At 42.5% G+C, this 17,464-nt stretch overlaps 1 pseudogene across 1 annotated transcript; it reads right to left on the bottom strand.

Annotated features, from left to right (window-relative positions):
• Positions 1 to 3,182: 3,182 nt before the first annotated feature.
• LOC308513048 (S-formylglutathione hydrolase-like) lies at positions 3,183 to 4,271 on the bottom strand (annotated as a pseudogene). Its single transcript has 2 exons — positions 3,785 to 4,271; positions 3,183 to 3,568 (listed from the first exon to the last, which is right to left on the bottom strand). The product of its transcript is annotated as an S-formylglutathione hydrolase-like (transcript).
• Positions 4,272 to 17,464: the final 13,193 nt, after the last annotated feature.

The raw sequence follows: 17,464 nt of genomic DNA, 5'->3' as shown, positions 1-17,464 counted from the left end.
ATGTGTATGTGTGTATGTGTTAATCCTCACCCAAGGATATTTTTTCCATTGATTTTTAGGGAGAGTGGAAGAGAGAAAGGAAAGACAGAGAGAAACACTGAGCACTGGACCGTTTGGTCTGAAGGCCGACACTCTATCCACTGAGCCAAACCGGCTAGGGTCTACCTTTTGCTTTTTTAGTGGTTGCTCTAAGGTTTATACTTATCAAAATTTAACTTTAAATAATATTGTTGCACTTTACCTTAAGTGTAATAATCTTTCAATAATATATTTCCATTTCCTCACTCCCATTCTTTGTGCTATTGCTGAAATGCATTTTACATCTACATGTTATAATTCCCATAATACATTCTTACTATTTTTGCTTTAGATAGTAAATTATCCTTTAAAGAGATTAAAAATAAGAAAACATTCATATTTGTCCACATTTTTACCATTTCTAGCACTCTACATTCCTTTATGTAGATCCAAATTTCTTTTTTTTTTATTGCTTAAAGTATTACAAAGGGTATTACATATGTGTCCTTCCCCACCTCCCCCCCCCCCGCCCTTGACAGTCCCCTAGCCTTCCCTATCCCCCAGTTCTTATGTCCATTGGTTATGCTTATATGCATACATACAAGTCCTTTGGTTGATCTCTTACCCCCCTCCCTCCTGCCCCCCAACCCTCCCCGGCCTTCCCGCTGCAGTTTGACAATCTGTTTGAGGCAGCTCTGCCTCTGTATCTATTATTGTTGAAAAGTTTATAATGGTCTCTATTATCCATGAATGAGTGAGATCATGTGGTATTTTTCCTTCATTGACTGGCTTATTTCACTTAGCCTAATGCTCTCCAGTTCGATCCATGACGTTGCAAATGGTAAGAGTTCCTTCCTTTTTACAGCAGCATAGTATTCCATCGTGTAGATGTACCACAGTTTTCTAATCCATTCATCTACTGATGGGCATTTAGGCTGTTTCCAGATCTTAGCTATGGTGAATTGTGCTGCTATGAACATAGGGGTGCATATATCCTTTCTGATTGGTGTTCCAAATTTCTTTCTAGTCTCATATTCCTTCTAAGAATTTACCTTAATATTTCCTGTAGTAAGACTATACTTTCAGGGATCATTTCTACAGTTCGTTAATATTTCCTGTAGTGCAAGTCTACAAGTGATAAATGCATTTAGCATGCATTTAGTACCTTAACCAATAAATAAATTAAAGATTAAAAAATAATAAAGACACATGCATTAAATAACAGCTATTCAATGTAATTTAAATGCATGTTATATAATAAATGTAATTTAAAGTATATATATATATACATGTATATATATATATATATATATATATATACACACACACATATATATATATATATATATATAAAATTTTTATTTTTTTTTTCTTTCAGCCCTAGCATGCAGATAGAGTGGACCAAAGTGTCCCAAGTTCGATTCTGGTCAAGGGTACATATCTTGGTTGCAAGCTCCTCCCTGGCCCAGGCCCTGGTCAGTGTGGGTACAGGAGGCAACCAATTACTGTGTTTCTCTCACATCAATGTTTCTCTCTGCCTTTCCCTCTGTCTTCCACTCTCCCTAAAAATCAATGGAAAAATAACCTGGAGTGAGGATTAACACCAAAAATAACTTTCACCCTCACTGGTTTGACTCAGTGGATAGAGCGTTGGCCTGCGGACCAAAGGGTCCCAGGTTCGATTCTGGTCAAGGGCACATGCCTAGGGTTGCAGGCTCGATCCCCAGGAGAGGGTGTGCAGGAGGCAGCCAATCAATGATTCTCTCTCATCATTGATGTTTCTATCTCTCTCTTCCTCTCTGAAATCAATAAAAATATATTAATTAAAAAAAAAGAACTGAGTCAAATACGGCAAATTTTAAGGTTTTGTGTTTTGTTTTGTTTTTAAACTTTTCATCTGTGAAAGATATTTTCACTAAATATAGAATTCTAGGTTGATATTTTTCTTTCAGTACAGATGCTCTTCGGCATATGATGGGGTTCTGTCCCAATAAACACATTGTATGTTGAAAATATCATTAAGTCGAAATATCTTTACTAGACCTAACCTACTGAACATCAAAACCTGGCCTACAAAACACTTACATTAGCCTATAATTAGGCAAAACCATCTAACTCAAAGTCTAGTTTATAATAAAGTGTTGTCTATCTCATGAACTTTATTATGTGTATCACTTTCACACCATTGTAAAGTTGAAAAATCACAAATCAAACCATTGTTAAGTTGGGACCATGTGTATTTTAAATATGTCACTCCATCTTCTTCTGTTGCACAGTGCCTAATGTAAAGTCTGCTGAATATGGACTATTTCATTATTCTCATGCCATCTTTAAGATTTTCCCCTTACCATTGATTTTCAGCAGTCTGAGTATGATGTGCTAGCTGTATTTTTATTTGTGTTGGTTGGGGTTCTCTGAGCTTCCTGGATCTGGAGTTTGTTGTTTTTCATTCATTTTGGGAAAATCTCAGCTATTATCTCTTCTGTCTTCCTGTTTCTCTTAATCCTCATAGGACTCAGTTGCATGTGTGTTTAGAACATTTCATATTATTTCACAGCTTTTGGATGCTGTTTTATTTCTTGTCCTGCCTTTTTTACTCCTTATATTTCAGATTTACCTATCTCCAAATTCACTGATTCTTTCCTCTGCTAAGCCCATTATGCTAATAAATCTGTTGAAGGAATTCTTCATGTCTCATATCATGGTTGTATTAGACTGCTAGGGCAGATCCTATGTCCAAATACAGTCATATTGGGGGTTAGGGCTTCAACATATAAATTAGAGGGGGAAAAGGGGAGGTCACAATTTAGCCCGTAAAAATGGTATTCATTTATGGTATTATCATTTCACTCTTTTTTAGAATTTCCATCTGATAAAATTCCCCATCATTCATGTTGTTCAACTTTTCTACTAGAACCTTTTAACATTAACTACAGTTATTTTAAGGTCTCTGATAGTTTCAACATCTGCACCACCTCTGTCTAACTCTGTTGACTGCTTTACCTAATTTTTTTAAATGTTTCATATATTTATTCAGAAGGTGATTCAACTATAGAATGAAGCATTTTTAGAACTATGAAATACAATGTTTTGAAATCTTATTTTCCTGCAATTGTTTATTATAATTTTTATAATCCTGAAGAGATTCTCATATCTGAAGTTTTTTAAGCATTCAGGTATTTTGCATGATGTCTGATGTGATCAGTAATAAAGGTAGCAATGAAGTAGTAGCTATGATCATAACCCTCTTGTAACCTAAAAACAACAGGGATTTTCTATTCTGTACAGGCAGCTATGAAGTTATCAAGTAGTAACTGTCCATCTGAAAGAAACTGGTCATCTTTTCCTTGATCAATTAGTATGTCAAGCTGAGAACCTGGAAAGGACTTCACAAGATGAGTAGCATCATAAGCTTTCCATTTATTTTGATCTGCTCCCAAATATGCATTAAAGGCTTTTTTGCCCCAAGGACAAAGCACTGGATTGCAAATTAAAGCAAATGCTGACAAAGATTTGTATTTTCCAGGATTCTTTAAAGCACAAATCAGCCCTGACCGGTTTGGCTCAGTGGATAGAGCGTCGGCGTGCAGACTGAAGAGCTCCGGGTTCGATTCCGGTCAAGGGCATGTACCTTGGTTGCGGGCACATCCCCAGTAGGGGGTGTGCAGGAGGCAGCTGGTCGATGTTTCTCTCTCATCGATGTTTCTAACTCTCTATCCCTCTCCCTTCCTCTCTGTAAAAAATCAATAAAATATATTTAAAGCACAAATCAGAGCTCCATGGCCTCCTATGGAGTGGCCAAAAATAGACATCCTTTGGGGGTCCACTGGAAAATTGGCATTTATGAGTTGAGGAAGCTCCTCCGTTACATAAGAGTGCATTCTGTAGTTAGTTTTCCAAGGATGTTCCGTGGCATCCACATAAAACCCAGCACCAGTGCCAAAGTCCCAGCTCTTATCTTCTCCTTTAATATTGCAGCCACGAGGGCTAGTATCTGGAGCAATGACAACAAGGCCATGTTTTGAGGCAGCCTGATGATAACCAGATTTTCATATAAAATTCTGTTCTATGCAAGTTAAACCAGACAGCCAATATAGTGCAGGGCATTTTCCAGTTTCTGCCTTTGGTGGTAAGTAGATGGCAAATTTCATTTTGCAGTTCAGTTCAACACTGTCATGTTCAAAAGCTTGCTGCAATCCCCCAAAGCATTTGTTGCTGGAAATCTGTTTCAGTGCCATTCTTTTCCTGTCCAATTGCTAACTGCTCTTTTGTCTGTACCAAAGGGTAGATGATCCTCCAGCAACGCAGCAGTACCCTGCTTTACCTAATTTTTATCTTGCTTTTTGGTATCTCTTGTAATTTGGATTGAATGTTGGATTTGGTGTGTATAAGAACAGTAGAGACTGCGGTAAATAATATTTTTACCCAGAAATGGGCATGCATGTTCTTTTATAAGGCAACTAGAGGCCCAATGCATGAAAGTGGTGCATGGGTAGGGTCCCTAACCCTGGCCAGTGATCAGGGCTGATCAGGTTCCCTGCCTCCCAGTCTCCCCGCCTTCTCCTTCCCTAGCTCCCTCAGCACCCCACTGCCGCCGCTGGCTGCCCGCCACATTCTGCGCCGCCTCTTGGTGTTCAGCGCACGTCATAGCGAGCGATCAAATTCCCCGTCTCCTGGTTGAACTCCCAAGGGGACAATTTGCACTGGATTCGTGCACTGGTTGGGGGCATGGCCTATGGGGACCAGCCCACTGTGGGAGCACAGTTCATCCCCATCAGCTGAGCAATACTCCCACTGTGGGAGCACACTGACCACCAGGGGGCAGCTCCTGCATTGAGCGTCTGCTCTCTGGTGGTCAGAGTGTGTCATAGCGACTGGTTAACTGGTCATTCTGCCTTTTGGCCGCTGGCCTTTTATACAAATACTAGAGGCTCAGTGCACAAAAATTTGTGCACTCGGTGGGGGAGGGGAGTCCTTCAGCCCAGGCTGTGCCCTCTTGCAATATGGGAACCCTCAGGGGATGACCTCCTGCTGGTTTAGGCCCACTCTCCGGGGGACTGGGCCTAAGATGGCAATCAGACATCCCTCTGGCAGCCCGGCAGCCCTCGGGGGATGTCCACTTGCCAGCGGGGAGCAGGCCTAAACTGCAGTCGGACATCCTTACTGCTGCTGAGGAGACAGGAGAGGCTCCCATCACCACCGCTGTACTGGCAGCCATCAGCCTGGCTTGTGGCTGAACAGAGCTCCTCCCATGTGAGAGAGCCCTGACCACCAGAGGGCAGCTCCTGCATTGAGCGTCTGCTCCCTGGTGGTCAGTGTGTGTCATAGTGACCAGTCATTCCCAGTCCTTCTGCTGTTAGGGTCAGTTTGCATATTACCCTTTTACTATATAGGATAGAGGCCTGGTGCACGGGTGGGGGCTGGCTGGTTTGCCCTGAAGGGTGTCCCGGATCAGGGTGGGGGTCCCGCTTGGGTGCCTGGCCAGCCTGGATGAGGGGATGATGGCTGTTTGCATCTGGTCACACCTCCTTCAGGGTGGGGGTCCCGCTTGGGTGCCTGGCTAGCCTAGATGAGGGGATGATGGTTGTTTGCAGCTGGTCACACTCCCTTCAGGGTGGGCGTCCCCACTGGGGTGCCTGGCCAGCCTGGATGAGAGGATGATGGCTGTTTGCAGCTGGTCACACACCCTTCAGGGTGGGGGTCTCCACTGGGGTGCCTGGCCAGTCTGAGTGAGGGGCTGAGAGCCGTTTTCAGGCTGGCGGGTGACTGAAGCTCCCAACCTCTCCTTTTTTTCTTTTTTTTTTATTCTGGGATTTATTTACCTTCTATGGCTGTCACTGGAGCTGAGAGCCGGCTTTAGCTCTGAGGCTCGGCTCCAGCTCTGAGACCTTGGCTGCTGAAAGCAGGTGTCTGCATTTGTTTGGGTTCTATAATTGTAACACTGTTGCGGTCCTTCTCTCTCCAGCTCTGACGCTGAAAGCAGGTTTCTGGGGTTTATTTACCTTCTATAATTACAACATTGTTTCTTAGACTGCAGCTCAGAGGCCAGAAGCGGCAGGCTCCATCACTGGAGCAAGCAAGCCTCCTGTTCACTTCAGCTGCCTGGCTGCTGGCCGCCATCTTGGTTGGCAGTTAATTTGTATATCTCGCTGATTAGCCAATGGGAAGGGTAGCGAAGTTACGGTTAATTACCATGTTTCTCTATTATTAGATAGGACTAGAGGCCTGGTGCACAAAAATTTGTGCACTTGGGGGCGAAGGGGGGTCCCTCAGCCGGGCCTGTGCCCTCTCGCACTCTGGGACCCCTCAGGGGATGACCACCTGCTGGCTTAGGCCTGCTCCCCGGGGGATTGGGCCTAAGATGGCAATCAGACATCCCTCTGGCAGCCCGGCAGCCCTCGGGGGATGTCCACTTGCCAGTGGGGAGCAGGCCTAAACTGCAGTCAGACATCCTTAGCGCTGCTGAGGAGACAGGAGAGGCTCCCACCACCACCCCTGTACTGGCAGCCATCAGCCTGGCTTGTGGCTGAACAGAGGTCTTCCCATGTGAGAGAGCCCTGACCACCAGAGGGCAGCTCCTGCATTGAGTGTCTGCCCCCTGGTGGTTGGTGTGTGTTATAGTGACCAGTCATTCCCAGTCCTTCTGCTGTTAGGGTCAGTTTGCATATTACCCTTTTACTATATAGGATAGAGGCCTGGTGCACGGGTGGGGGCTGGCTGGTTTGCCCTGAAGGGTGTCCCGGATCAGGGTGGGGGTCCCGCTTGGGTGCCTGGCCAGCCTGGATGAGGTGATGATGGCTGTTTGCATCTGGTCACACTCCCTTCAGGGTGGGGGTCCCCACTGGGGTGCCTGGCTAGCCTGGATGAGGGGATGATGGCTGTTTGCAGCTGGTCACACCCCCTTCAGGGTGGGTATCCCCACTGGGGTGCCTGGCCAGTCTGGGTAAGGGGCTGAGGGCCGTTTTCAGTCTGGCGGGTGACTGAAACTCCCAACCTCTCCTTTATTTATTTATTTTTTATTCTGGGATTTATTTACCTTCTATGACTGTCACTGGAGCTGAGAGCCAGCTCCAGCTCTGTGGCCTGGCTCCAGCTTGAGGCCTCAGCTGCTGAAAGCAGGTATCTGGGGTTTGTTTGGCTTCTATAATTGAAACACTGTTGCAGCTCCAGCCTTGAGACCTCGGCTGGCTGAAAGCAGGTATCTGGGGTTTGTTTAGCTTCTATAATTGAAACATAGTTGCTTTCGGAGCTGTTGCTTTCAGGCTCAGAGCCGGGCCGCGGCAGGTGGGGAACTTTGGCTTCCTCCATCCCTGGAGCAAGCAAACCTCATGTTCGCTTCAGTTGCATGGCTGCCGGCCGCCATCTTGGTTGGCAGTTAATTTGCATATCACCCTGATTAGCCAATGGGAAGCGTATCAGAGGTTCGGTTAATTACCCTATTTGTCTTTTATTAGATAGGATATACTCACTCAAGAAGATGATTATTGGTTTGAGAGAGAGAGAGAGACATAGAGAGAGATCAATGTGAGAGAAAAACATCAATAGGTTGTATCTTGTATGTGCCCCAACCTGGTTTGAACCCTCAACCCAGGTATATGCCCTGATCAAAAATCTAACTGCAACCTATTGGTGTACGGAACGATGCTCCAACCCGCTGAGCCACCTGACTAGGAATAAAATTTATTTTAAATCACTAAAGGGTAATAAATATGTGGGGATAGGTTAAATAGTATGTTAAAATTGATTAAAAGAATCTACTATATATTTTTCTTTCAATCAGAGAAATAAAAATACCATGGCAATCCTGGCTGGTGTAGCTTAGTGGTTAGAGTGTCAACCCGTGCATTGAAGGATCACGGATTCAATTCCTGGTCAAGGGCAAGTACCAGGATTGAGGCTCGATCCCCACTCTCTCTCACATCAATGTTTCTCTCTCTCTCTCTCTCTCTCTCTCTCTCTCTCTCTCTCTCTCTGCCTCACTCCCTCCCATCCACTCTCTCTAAAAATCAGGTGAAGATTAACAAAAAACAAACAAACAAACAAAACCATGGTAATAATAAGAAAATCTATAAGGGAAAAAATGCAAGCCTCTCTGAAATTTAGTTTCTCTTTTAAGTTGTGTTGTTATGATAAAGTTTAGTTAGTAAGATTTAGAAAACAAACATAAAAACAATGACAAGATAGATGTTTACTTCTCTTTCAAGTTCAAAAAGTTCAAAGGGAGACAGTCCTGACTGGTTTGGTCTTCCTGGTGTTAGGGACCCAGGCTCTTTGCAACTTCTTTCTACTCCATGGATGGTTTGTGATTTCCATTTTAAAGAGTCTTCATGATATAATATGACTGCTGGAGCTCCAGTTATTACGTCTGCACTTTAATCAGCAAGAATGAGGAAGAATATTATAAAATGATAAAGGAATCAATCCAACAAGAGAATATAGTCCCTATAAACCTTTATGCAGCCACAAAGAAGCAACTAAATACATAAAGCAAATATTGATGGACATAAAGGAGAGATATACAGTAATACAGTTATAGTAGGGGACTTCAACACCCCATTGACATTTCAGACATTAACCCTTACTGGGACTATCAGTGGCGAATATCTTCTCTGATTCAGCAGGTTGTCTTCTTATTTTATTAATAGTTTCCTTTGCCATGCAAAAATTTTTTAGTTTGATATAGTTCCATTTGTTTATTTTTTCTTTTGTATCCCTTGCTTGAGGAGACATATCAGGAAAAATATTGCTAAGAGTAATGCAAGAGATTTTACTGCTATTTTGATTGGCTGTATGTCTAAAATTTAAAAATCCATGGACCAAACTCATTCTAGTAAGTTAATATTTTAATATTTCTGATTTCTAGCATGGTGGAGGAATAGAAATACTTAATAGCAGTCTGAATAAAAAGATTACTATCCTATATAATAAAGAGGTAATATGAAAATTGATCCTTACTCCGTCATGCCATCACAAGATGGCTGCGCCCACAGCGGAGGCAGGGTTCCCGTAACAAGCAATAAGCAGGTACCTGAGGCTGTGTGGCACCAGGCCGGGGCAGAGGACCTGAGGCTGCACCCCCCACCCAGTGGCGCTTGACGGGGGACCTCAGGCCTGCCCCCAACCCAGCAGGGCTTGATGGGGGACCTCAGGCCGCATCCTCCACTCTGGTGCTGGGCTGGGGAACCTGAGACTGCACCCCCCCTCCCCCCCGCACCTGGCGGGGCTTGACGGGGGTGGGGCTGGCCAGGTATGGGTCTCGTGTGATTTCGAGGTGCACGCAGATGGGCAGGGACTTGACTCTGGGTCCCGTGGCACAGCCCAGACTCTGACAGGAGGAAGATTTTCATATACATTTTACTAATTTTCTTTCTTCTCTGACACTTCTATTATAGAGAAAGGGCAAATAGCAATATTGAAATATTTCCTCTAATTAATTTCCTTTTAATGTGCAAGAATTTCATGCCCTGGGCCACTAGTATATTATATTTGCAAAGCCTAAAGATGGGCTTTGTCTGACTTGCATAGTCTCTATTCATAAAAGAGGCGATTTCACACAAGGACCTATATTTTCAAAGTTTCTTCCAAAATTAAAAATCTAGTGTCACTGCACACACATTGCTCCCTTACAGTCTGCAATAGCTTCCAGCCCACTTCCTCTTGTCTCATGCTCCCCAATCCTGCTTTCTGGCCCTGATAGGCATTTGGGTTTGAAACTCCCAAATAAATCGTGGGTTTACATTTTTAAAACCCAAAGATTCTGTCACTTTCTTTCTTAGTTTTATCTTGAGTTTAGAGATAAATCAAAAAACAAATGAGAAAGCAAAAGGTTTTCCTCTTTTTCCAAGTTCTAAAATTTTAAAATTCATGAACCAGACTCACCAGGTGATGGGTTGAGGAAAGTAAAGAAAAGGTGGGGCAGAAGAGAAAGGGCAGAAATATTTTGTGAGCATGAAGGAAGTGCCCCGAAGGTGACAGGCCAACTTGAGCTCTTAGGTTGGTGAGGGTCCATACCCTATGTCATTTGTTGTAACTGGGGGTGGAACATGATCCTGTTTCATCTTGGGGTGGTTTGCTTTATAAGTTTATCATCTTAGTTGGGTGTGGTTTTGCTAAAGAAAGCGATACTGCAGTGGGAACATGTCCCAACTGTCAGAAGTTCCACCCAGGGTGGAGTTTCTACCCTCACCATCTGTTCATGAGGCCTCCCATCCACCTCCTCGGTGCCCTGGTATCCTGCTGCGGCAGATGGCTTGGCTCAGTATCATGGATTACATATCTCTGAATGCTTGTTCACCCCTAACTTGTACTGAACACTTTTAGCTGACAATTTTCTCTACAATCATCTTAGGTAGTTTACAAAGAACAACATAGTAAACATTATATACTATATATTATTTATTTAACACTTATTGAACATTTATTATATGTCAGGCTCTGCTCAAAATGCTTTTATTAACTCATTTACTCCTCACAACTACCCTATGGTGTAGGTCCTATTATTTCCACATATACAGTATTGGTTTCAAAGACAATCAAAAAGTAAAATTCAAAGCAACGTTGTTAAAAAATAATGAAACATTAAAAAGTTGTTAAGCTCACTCTACTCTGATATATTTAAATATTTAAAGATCAAAATTCATTTCATAGCTTCATTTTTCAATTACAAAGGTGATTAAATTATAATATGAGGGTCTAAATTAATATAACTGAATTATCAAAAAATAAATTGGTCTCTTGGAGATTTTTGCTACCAAAGATTAATCACAGAGAGGAAAGGGGTGATTTCCCTCAATAGCAGGCAAGCTTTTCTGTTCCAGAATTTGGAGCTCTCCTGCCTCAGGAATGAAGTTTATAGATTGTTTATTTGTTTGACATTTGTTTATTTGATTGCAGGACATCAAAGTGGCTGACCCAAATAGGCTTTTTTTCAGGAGGAAGACCTAGGCTGAGATAAACAGCCTAAACTGTCTTTGAGGATAACTGGATATGCAAAAAGTATTTTGAAGGGGTTGGGGATGGGCTACCTAGAAGGGAGTCAGGTGGGTTTATAGAGACCAAAGCTTGGAGGGTGGGTCTGGACAATGATCATCTGAAAATAATAAAAAAAGAAACAAGTCACAGGCCTCTCCCTATTTTCCTGGGTCTATTGGACCCAGCGATCCCACTTCTGGGAATATATCCTAAAAACCCTAAAACACCAATCAGAAAGAATATATGTACCCTATGTTCATAGCAGCATTATTTACAATAGCTAAGATTTGGAAACAGCCCAAGTACCCATCAGTAGGTGAATGGATAAAAAAGCTGTGGGACATTTACATTATGGAGTACTATGCTGCTGTAAAACAGAGGGATCTCTTCCCTTCTGAAACAGCATAAAGGGACCTGGAAAATATTATGCTAAGTGAAATAAGCCAATCTGAGAAAGACAAATACCACATGATCTCACTTATTTGTGGAATCTAATGAACAAAATGAATTGACCAGCAAAATAAGATCCAAAGCATGGAGACATGGAACAGACTGACATACCTCACTGTGGGATTGGGGGGACAAGAAGAGATAAACCAAAGAACTTATATACTGATATGCATGGCCCATGGAAACAGGCAATAGTGTAGTGAAGACCTGGGGGGCAGGGTTGGGAGAAGGAGGGTAAAGGGGGGGGTGGGAAATGGGAGATCTATAATACTATCAACAATAAAAAAATATTTTAAAGAGGAGGGGATGGGAGGGGAGGGGAGGAGAGGGGAGGGGAGGAGAGGAGAGGGGAGGAGAGGGGAGGAGAGAGAAGAAACAGGTTACAGGCCTCTCCCTATTTTGCTGGGTCCTGGCAAAACCCAAGGGAAGGGAAGAGAATTATTTGCCATGAGGGTGGGTGGGGGGGATGATATCAGATTTTTGTTGATCTTGGCAAGTGGAAACTTGAAGCCAGATATGATATGATTTACAAAAATAAGTAAGTGTGGTACTTTTATACTTTGAGTATCGCATATCAATTCTTTTCTCTTACAGCCAATGTTTGTTTTTCTGTTCTTAAGCAAAACTTCTTCTGTGAATGGACTTGTTTTCTTTCATTTCCTCCACCTCATTTTTACTGCCTTGGTTTTCCCAGGTTAGCTGTAACAACTAGATGCCCTTATGCTGATTCCCACAGACTTATCCTGCCTTAGTTCCTAAGTCAGTATCTCCCAAAGCCAATTACACTATCACTTGGTGAGCATTAGAAATGCATCATCCACACTATATACAACTAGCCTGAGAACTAATCGTGCATGGTCCCAAAATGGCTCCCCACGTCTTCTTGATGGCTTTCAAGAACCTTACAATTACCATATGACCAAAAATCCTACTCCTAAGTATAGACCCAAGAAAGCTGAAAACATATGTTCACACAAAAGCTTGTACATGAATGTTCATAGGAGTATTATTTATAATAGCCAAAAAGTGGAAACAACCCTGCCCAGGTTGTAGGTTTTATCCTTTCTGGAGGTGTGCAGGAGGTAGCCATTATATGTATTGCTCTCACATCAATGTTTCTCTCTCCATCTCCCTTTATCTCTTTCTAAAAATCACTTAAAACATTTTAAAGTGGAAACAACTCAAATGTCCATAAACAGGTGAATGAATAAACAAAATGTGGAATATATATTTAATAGAATATGATCTAGTAATAAAAAGAAATAAAGTACTGATACATTGAACAAAATTATGCTGAGTGAAAGAAACCAAACACAAATAATATATTGTATGATTTTATTTATGTGAACTATTCAGAATGGGCAAATCCATAGAGACAGAAAGTAGATTAGAGTTACCAGGGACAAAAGACAGGAAATTGGAAGTGACTCCTAACAGGTACTGGGTTTCTTTTTCCAGTGATGGAAATATTCTGGAATTTGACAGTGGTGCTGGTGGCACAATATCATGAATATACTAAAAACCACTGAATTATACACTTTAAAATTGTGAATTTTATGTTATGTGAATTATATCTTAATTTAAAATTTTAAAATTCTAAAGCAAGATGTAGGAGGAAGAGGTTGTGGGAGGGGAGGAGGAGGAGGAGAAGGAAGAGTCACAGAAAAGGAAAGGAAAGAAAGAAGAGGAAGAATAAGAACCCATTAGCCTTAAAGAGATTTCAAGATGGCAGTAGAATAGATGAAATCTATGCTCACCTCCTCCCACGAACAAACTGTAATTACAACTAAATTAAAGAAAAATCATCCTGAATCACCAACTGAAGGCTAGGTGAAGAGGAATAAACAAGGATTTACAGAAGAAGCCACATCGAGACTGGTAGGAAGGGCAGAGACGCAAAAAAGGCTGGCTCTGCTCCCACAGGTGGAGGCTGAAGTTCTCTCCACTGTGAAGGATTCCCCTCAGAAGCATGGGGCCTAAACCCCAAGCTGGGCTCGCAGCCCAGAGCATCAGAGCTGGGAAGAGGCACTCACATAACGTCCAGCTGTGAACAGCTGCGGGATTTCTGTCTGCCAGGGAGAGACAGAGTCCAGCTGTAGACACAGGCATCCTCTTAAAGGGCCAATGCACAAAATTTGGTTCACAGCCACTCACCCTGGGCTCTAGGGGAAGAAGGGTAGAGTTTTGTGAGGAAAGTGGGGCTTGTGGTTCTGGGAGAAAGCTGAAGGGAAAGCTGCCAGGATCTCTGTGCTGAGTCATTTTTTCATGGCATCTTTCTTGGGTGGAGCACTCCCCTTTGTGTGGCGGGGGTGGGGTGGGGTGGGGTGGGGGGGTGGGGTGGAAGGGGGACGACCAATTGCCCCACCCTCTAGACTCCCTCTCACCCCACACTGTGAAGTTTAGGCCCTGCCTTGAGTCAGCTGCCTTGGCTAGGATGTAGAGGTCTAGGCAGACTCAGGGGGTGTCAGTGACTGAGTTGTCTGGCTTTGAGGCAGGGGCTATTCCCACCACTTTCCCAGTGAACCTGATTGGCACTTCCTTCTCAATGGGAGATCAGTTAAAACCACCCTCCCAGCTTCCGGCAGACTCAACCTCCCTGCTTCAGAGGCCCCACCAGCCCCCACGCACACGATTCTTAGTGGCTTCACCCTGCCAAGGTTGGAGCAAAATCTGAGACAGAGTCTTGTGGCTCTGGGGTGAAAACTACACCCACCCCCGCCCCCTCCGGGGAGGTCCACTAGCCCCATTCTCCCTACTCTGCCAGAGGCTCTTTCAGTGACTAAGCCCAATAGGCAGCCAGCAGGGGTAGGCAGGCTGTGGTGGGTCTCAGGGTGCTTTAGGACTTGTGCCGACCTGTCCCAGGCCCAGTGCTGAAACAAGCTGGCCTTGGTGTGCAGCTTGGTCCTTTCGGACTGCACCCAAGCCCAATGGAAGCAACCACAAACTAGATCCCTTATAACTCCAAACAGGTTGCCGAGGGCCAGGCACAGACAGCATCTGACATTGGCCTACACAAGAGTCCCTCCCCAAGAGGCCCAGGACAGATACACCCAGTGGCCAGCTTCAGACAACATCAAAGCAGAATCCAATAAGCTTCCCAAACAGCATATCCAACGGGAGATCTTGGCATGATGGTTCCCTTTGCTCCACATCCTCATCAACACGTATTATTTGTTGACTTGATAATAGCCATTCTGACTGGTGTGAGGTAGTATCTCATTATGGTTTTGATTTGCATTTCCCTGATGATTAGTGATATTAAGCATCTTTTCATATGTCTGTTGGCTATCTGTATGTCCACTTTGGACGAGTGTCTTTTCATGTCCCCTCCCCATTTTTTTATTGTAGTGGATTTTTGTTGTTGTTATTGAGTTGCATGACTCAACATCAACTCCTTATCAGACATACCATTCGCAAATACATTCTCCCAGTCAGTAGTTTGCTTTTTTGTTTTGTTGAGGGTTTTGTTTTCTTCACTATACAGCATCTTTTTAGTTTGATGTAGTTCCACTTGCTTAGTTTTACTTTTATTTTCCTTGCTCAAGGGGATGTGTTCAAAAGATATTACTCAGACTGATGTCAGATAGTTTACTTCCTTTGTTTTCTTCTATGAGTTTTATGGTTTTAGGCCTTACATCTAAGTTGTTAGCCCATTTTGAGTTTATTTTGTTTATGGTATAAGAGAATGATCTTCTTTTTTTCTTCCTTCCTTTCTTTCTTTCTTCTTTCTTTTTTGCATGTATCTGTCCAGTTTTCCCAACACCAGTTTAAAAAACTGTCATTACTTCAGTGTTTAGATTAGTGACCTTTGTCCTAGATTGGCTGGCCATAAAAGTGAGGACTTATTTCTAGGATTGTTATTCTGTTCCATTGATCTATGTGTCTGTTTTTGTGCTAGTACAACACTATTTTGATTACTATAGGTTTGTAGTATAGTTTGAGATCAGGAAGATTGATACCTCCAACTTTGTTCTTCTTTTTCAATATTGCTTTGGCTATTCAGGAACTTTTATGGTTCCATATAAATTTTGGATTACTTGTTCTAGTTTTGAGAAGAATGACATTGGTATTTTGATAGAAATTGTACTGAATCTATAAATAGTTTTCGGTGATATGGTCATTTTAACAATATTAGTCCTTTTTATCTAAGAACCCAGTATATCCTCCCATTTATTATTTGCATCCTCTTCAATTTTTTCTTCAGTGTCTCATAGTTTTGTAGAGGTCTTTCACCTCCTTGGTTAAGTTTATTCCTATTTTATCCTTTTTTGATGAAGTTTTTTCCCCATTTCTCCTTCTGATTGTTGGCTATAAGTGTATTGGAACACCACAGACTTCTATATACTAATTTTGTATCCTGCTTCTTTACCGAATTTTAAAAAATAGTTTTGTTGATTTTTGGCAAGAAAGGAAGTGAGAGGGATAGAGAAACGGAAACATCAATGAAAGAGAAATATTATCCATTTACTGCTTCCTGCACACCACTACTGGGGATCGTGCCCCAAACCCGGGCATGTGCCCTGATCAGGAATCCAACCGATGACCTCCCAGTTCATGGGTCAGTGCTCAACTCTGAGTCACAATGGCTGGGCTTTCCCAAATTCTTTTATTAATTCTATTAATTTTTTGATTAAGCCACCTTGTTTTTGGTACTTTGTTGTGGCAGTCCTAGGAAACACTCTCTCTTCTCTCTCTCTCTCTCTCCTCTCTCTCTCTCTCTCTCTCTCTCTCTCTCTCTCTCTATATATATATATATATATATATATATACATATATGATTAATATGCTAAGTGTCTGACCATCTGGGTAATGACGTCACGTAGCAATGCCTGGCTTCCTCTTCCTAGTGACTAACCTCCTTGCAGTTTCTTCAGCCCAGGAACACGACTTGCTTTATAGCCAGGTGGAAACATTTTACACTTTAACCAAATGTCTGTGAAGCGTCTTCCAGTGCCTCATCTCATTTGATCCTCACGGAAGTCCTGGAGTAGATAGATAGGAGACTCGGTGGAATCCTATTTTCTTTTCACTAGCCAGAAAACAGTGATCTAGAAAGCTTAGAAACTTGACCCCACTGAAAAGAAGAAATGGTGGACCTGGAAAATGACTTCAGGTTTTCTCACTGCACAGAATATAGTCAAACACTGCTGCAGGTTAATATTTTACCCTTTGTTCTCCCTGAGTGATCTACAATAATAATCTGCTTCATGTTGATATTTACTGCTGTGTTGCTGACAATTACCTGAAGTTGGGGTGCTTCACTGGACTGGAAAAAGTTTAGCTAAATCAGAAAGCAGGTCTAATTAAGCAAGTTTATGCTATATATAAAAAAGGCTAAGTTGACTCATGCATGTGCAATATATATAAAGCTCTCGCTGGCACCAATCCCACGTGTGTGTGTGTTTTCATCTGACATGGTCGATCGTGAATTTGGTTGACACTTCTATTATAGAGAAAGAGCGAATAGCTATATTAAAATAGCTCTTCTAATTAATTTCCTTTCAATGTGCACGAATTCATGCACTGGGCCACTAGTACATACATGAAAGCAGAGCTATTTGGGTATGGATGGCAGAGATTATACATTTAAAAAATAAACTATCAGTACTACTCATAAAAAGGACAGCAACTTGAATGAACCTCAAGGGAATTATACTGAGTGAAAAAGCCCACCTCAATAGGTTACAAACTGTATGGTTACATTTACATGACATTCTCCACATGGCAAGATTATAGAGATGGAGAAAAAGATCAGTGGTTGCCAGGGTTCAGGGACAGGGGAGATAGGAAGGTGGCTGTGGCTATATAAGAGTAACAAGAGAGATCCTGGGAGGGGGATCCTGGCAATGGTGGTTACAGATCTCATCTATCTATCTGTCTACTCTGTGTGTGTGTTTGACAAAACTGCACAGAACTAAACACATACAAATGAATTCACAGAAAACTGACAAAATTCGAATATGGCTATGATTTGTGTCAGTGTCAATTTCCTCACTGTGATACTGCACTAGTTTCCAGTAAACAA

The sequence above is a fragment of the Myotis nattereri genome (assembly GCF_964212035.1).
Source record: "Myotis nattereri genome assembly, chromosome: 1".
In the NCBI taxonomy this organism is placed as follows: Eukaryota; Metazoa; Chordata; class Mammalia; order Chiroptera; family Vespertilionidae; genus Myotis; species Myotis nattereri.
The sequence above is the reverse complement of the archived record's forward strand: the minus strand, read 5'-3'. Positions and strand labels throughout refer to the sequence as shown.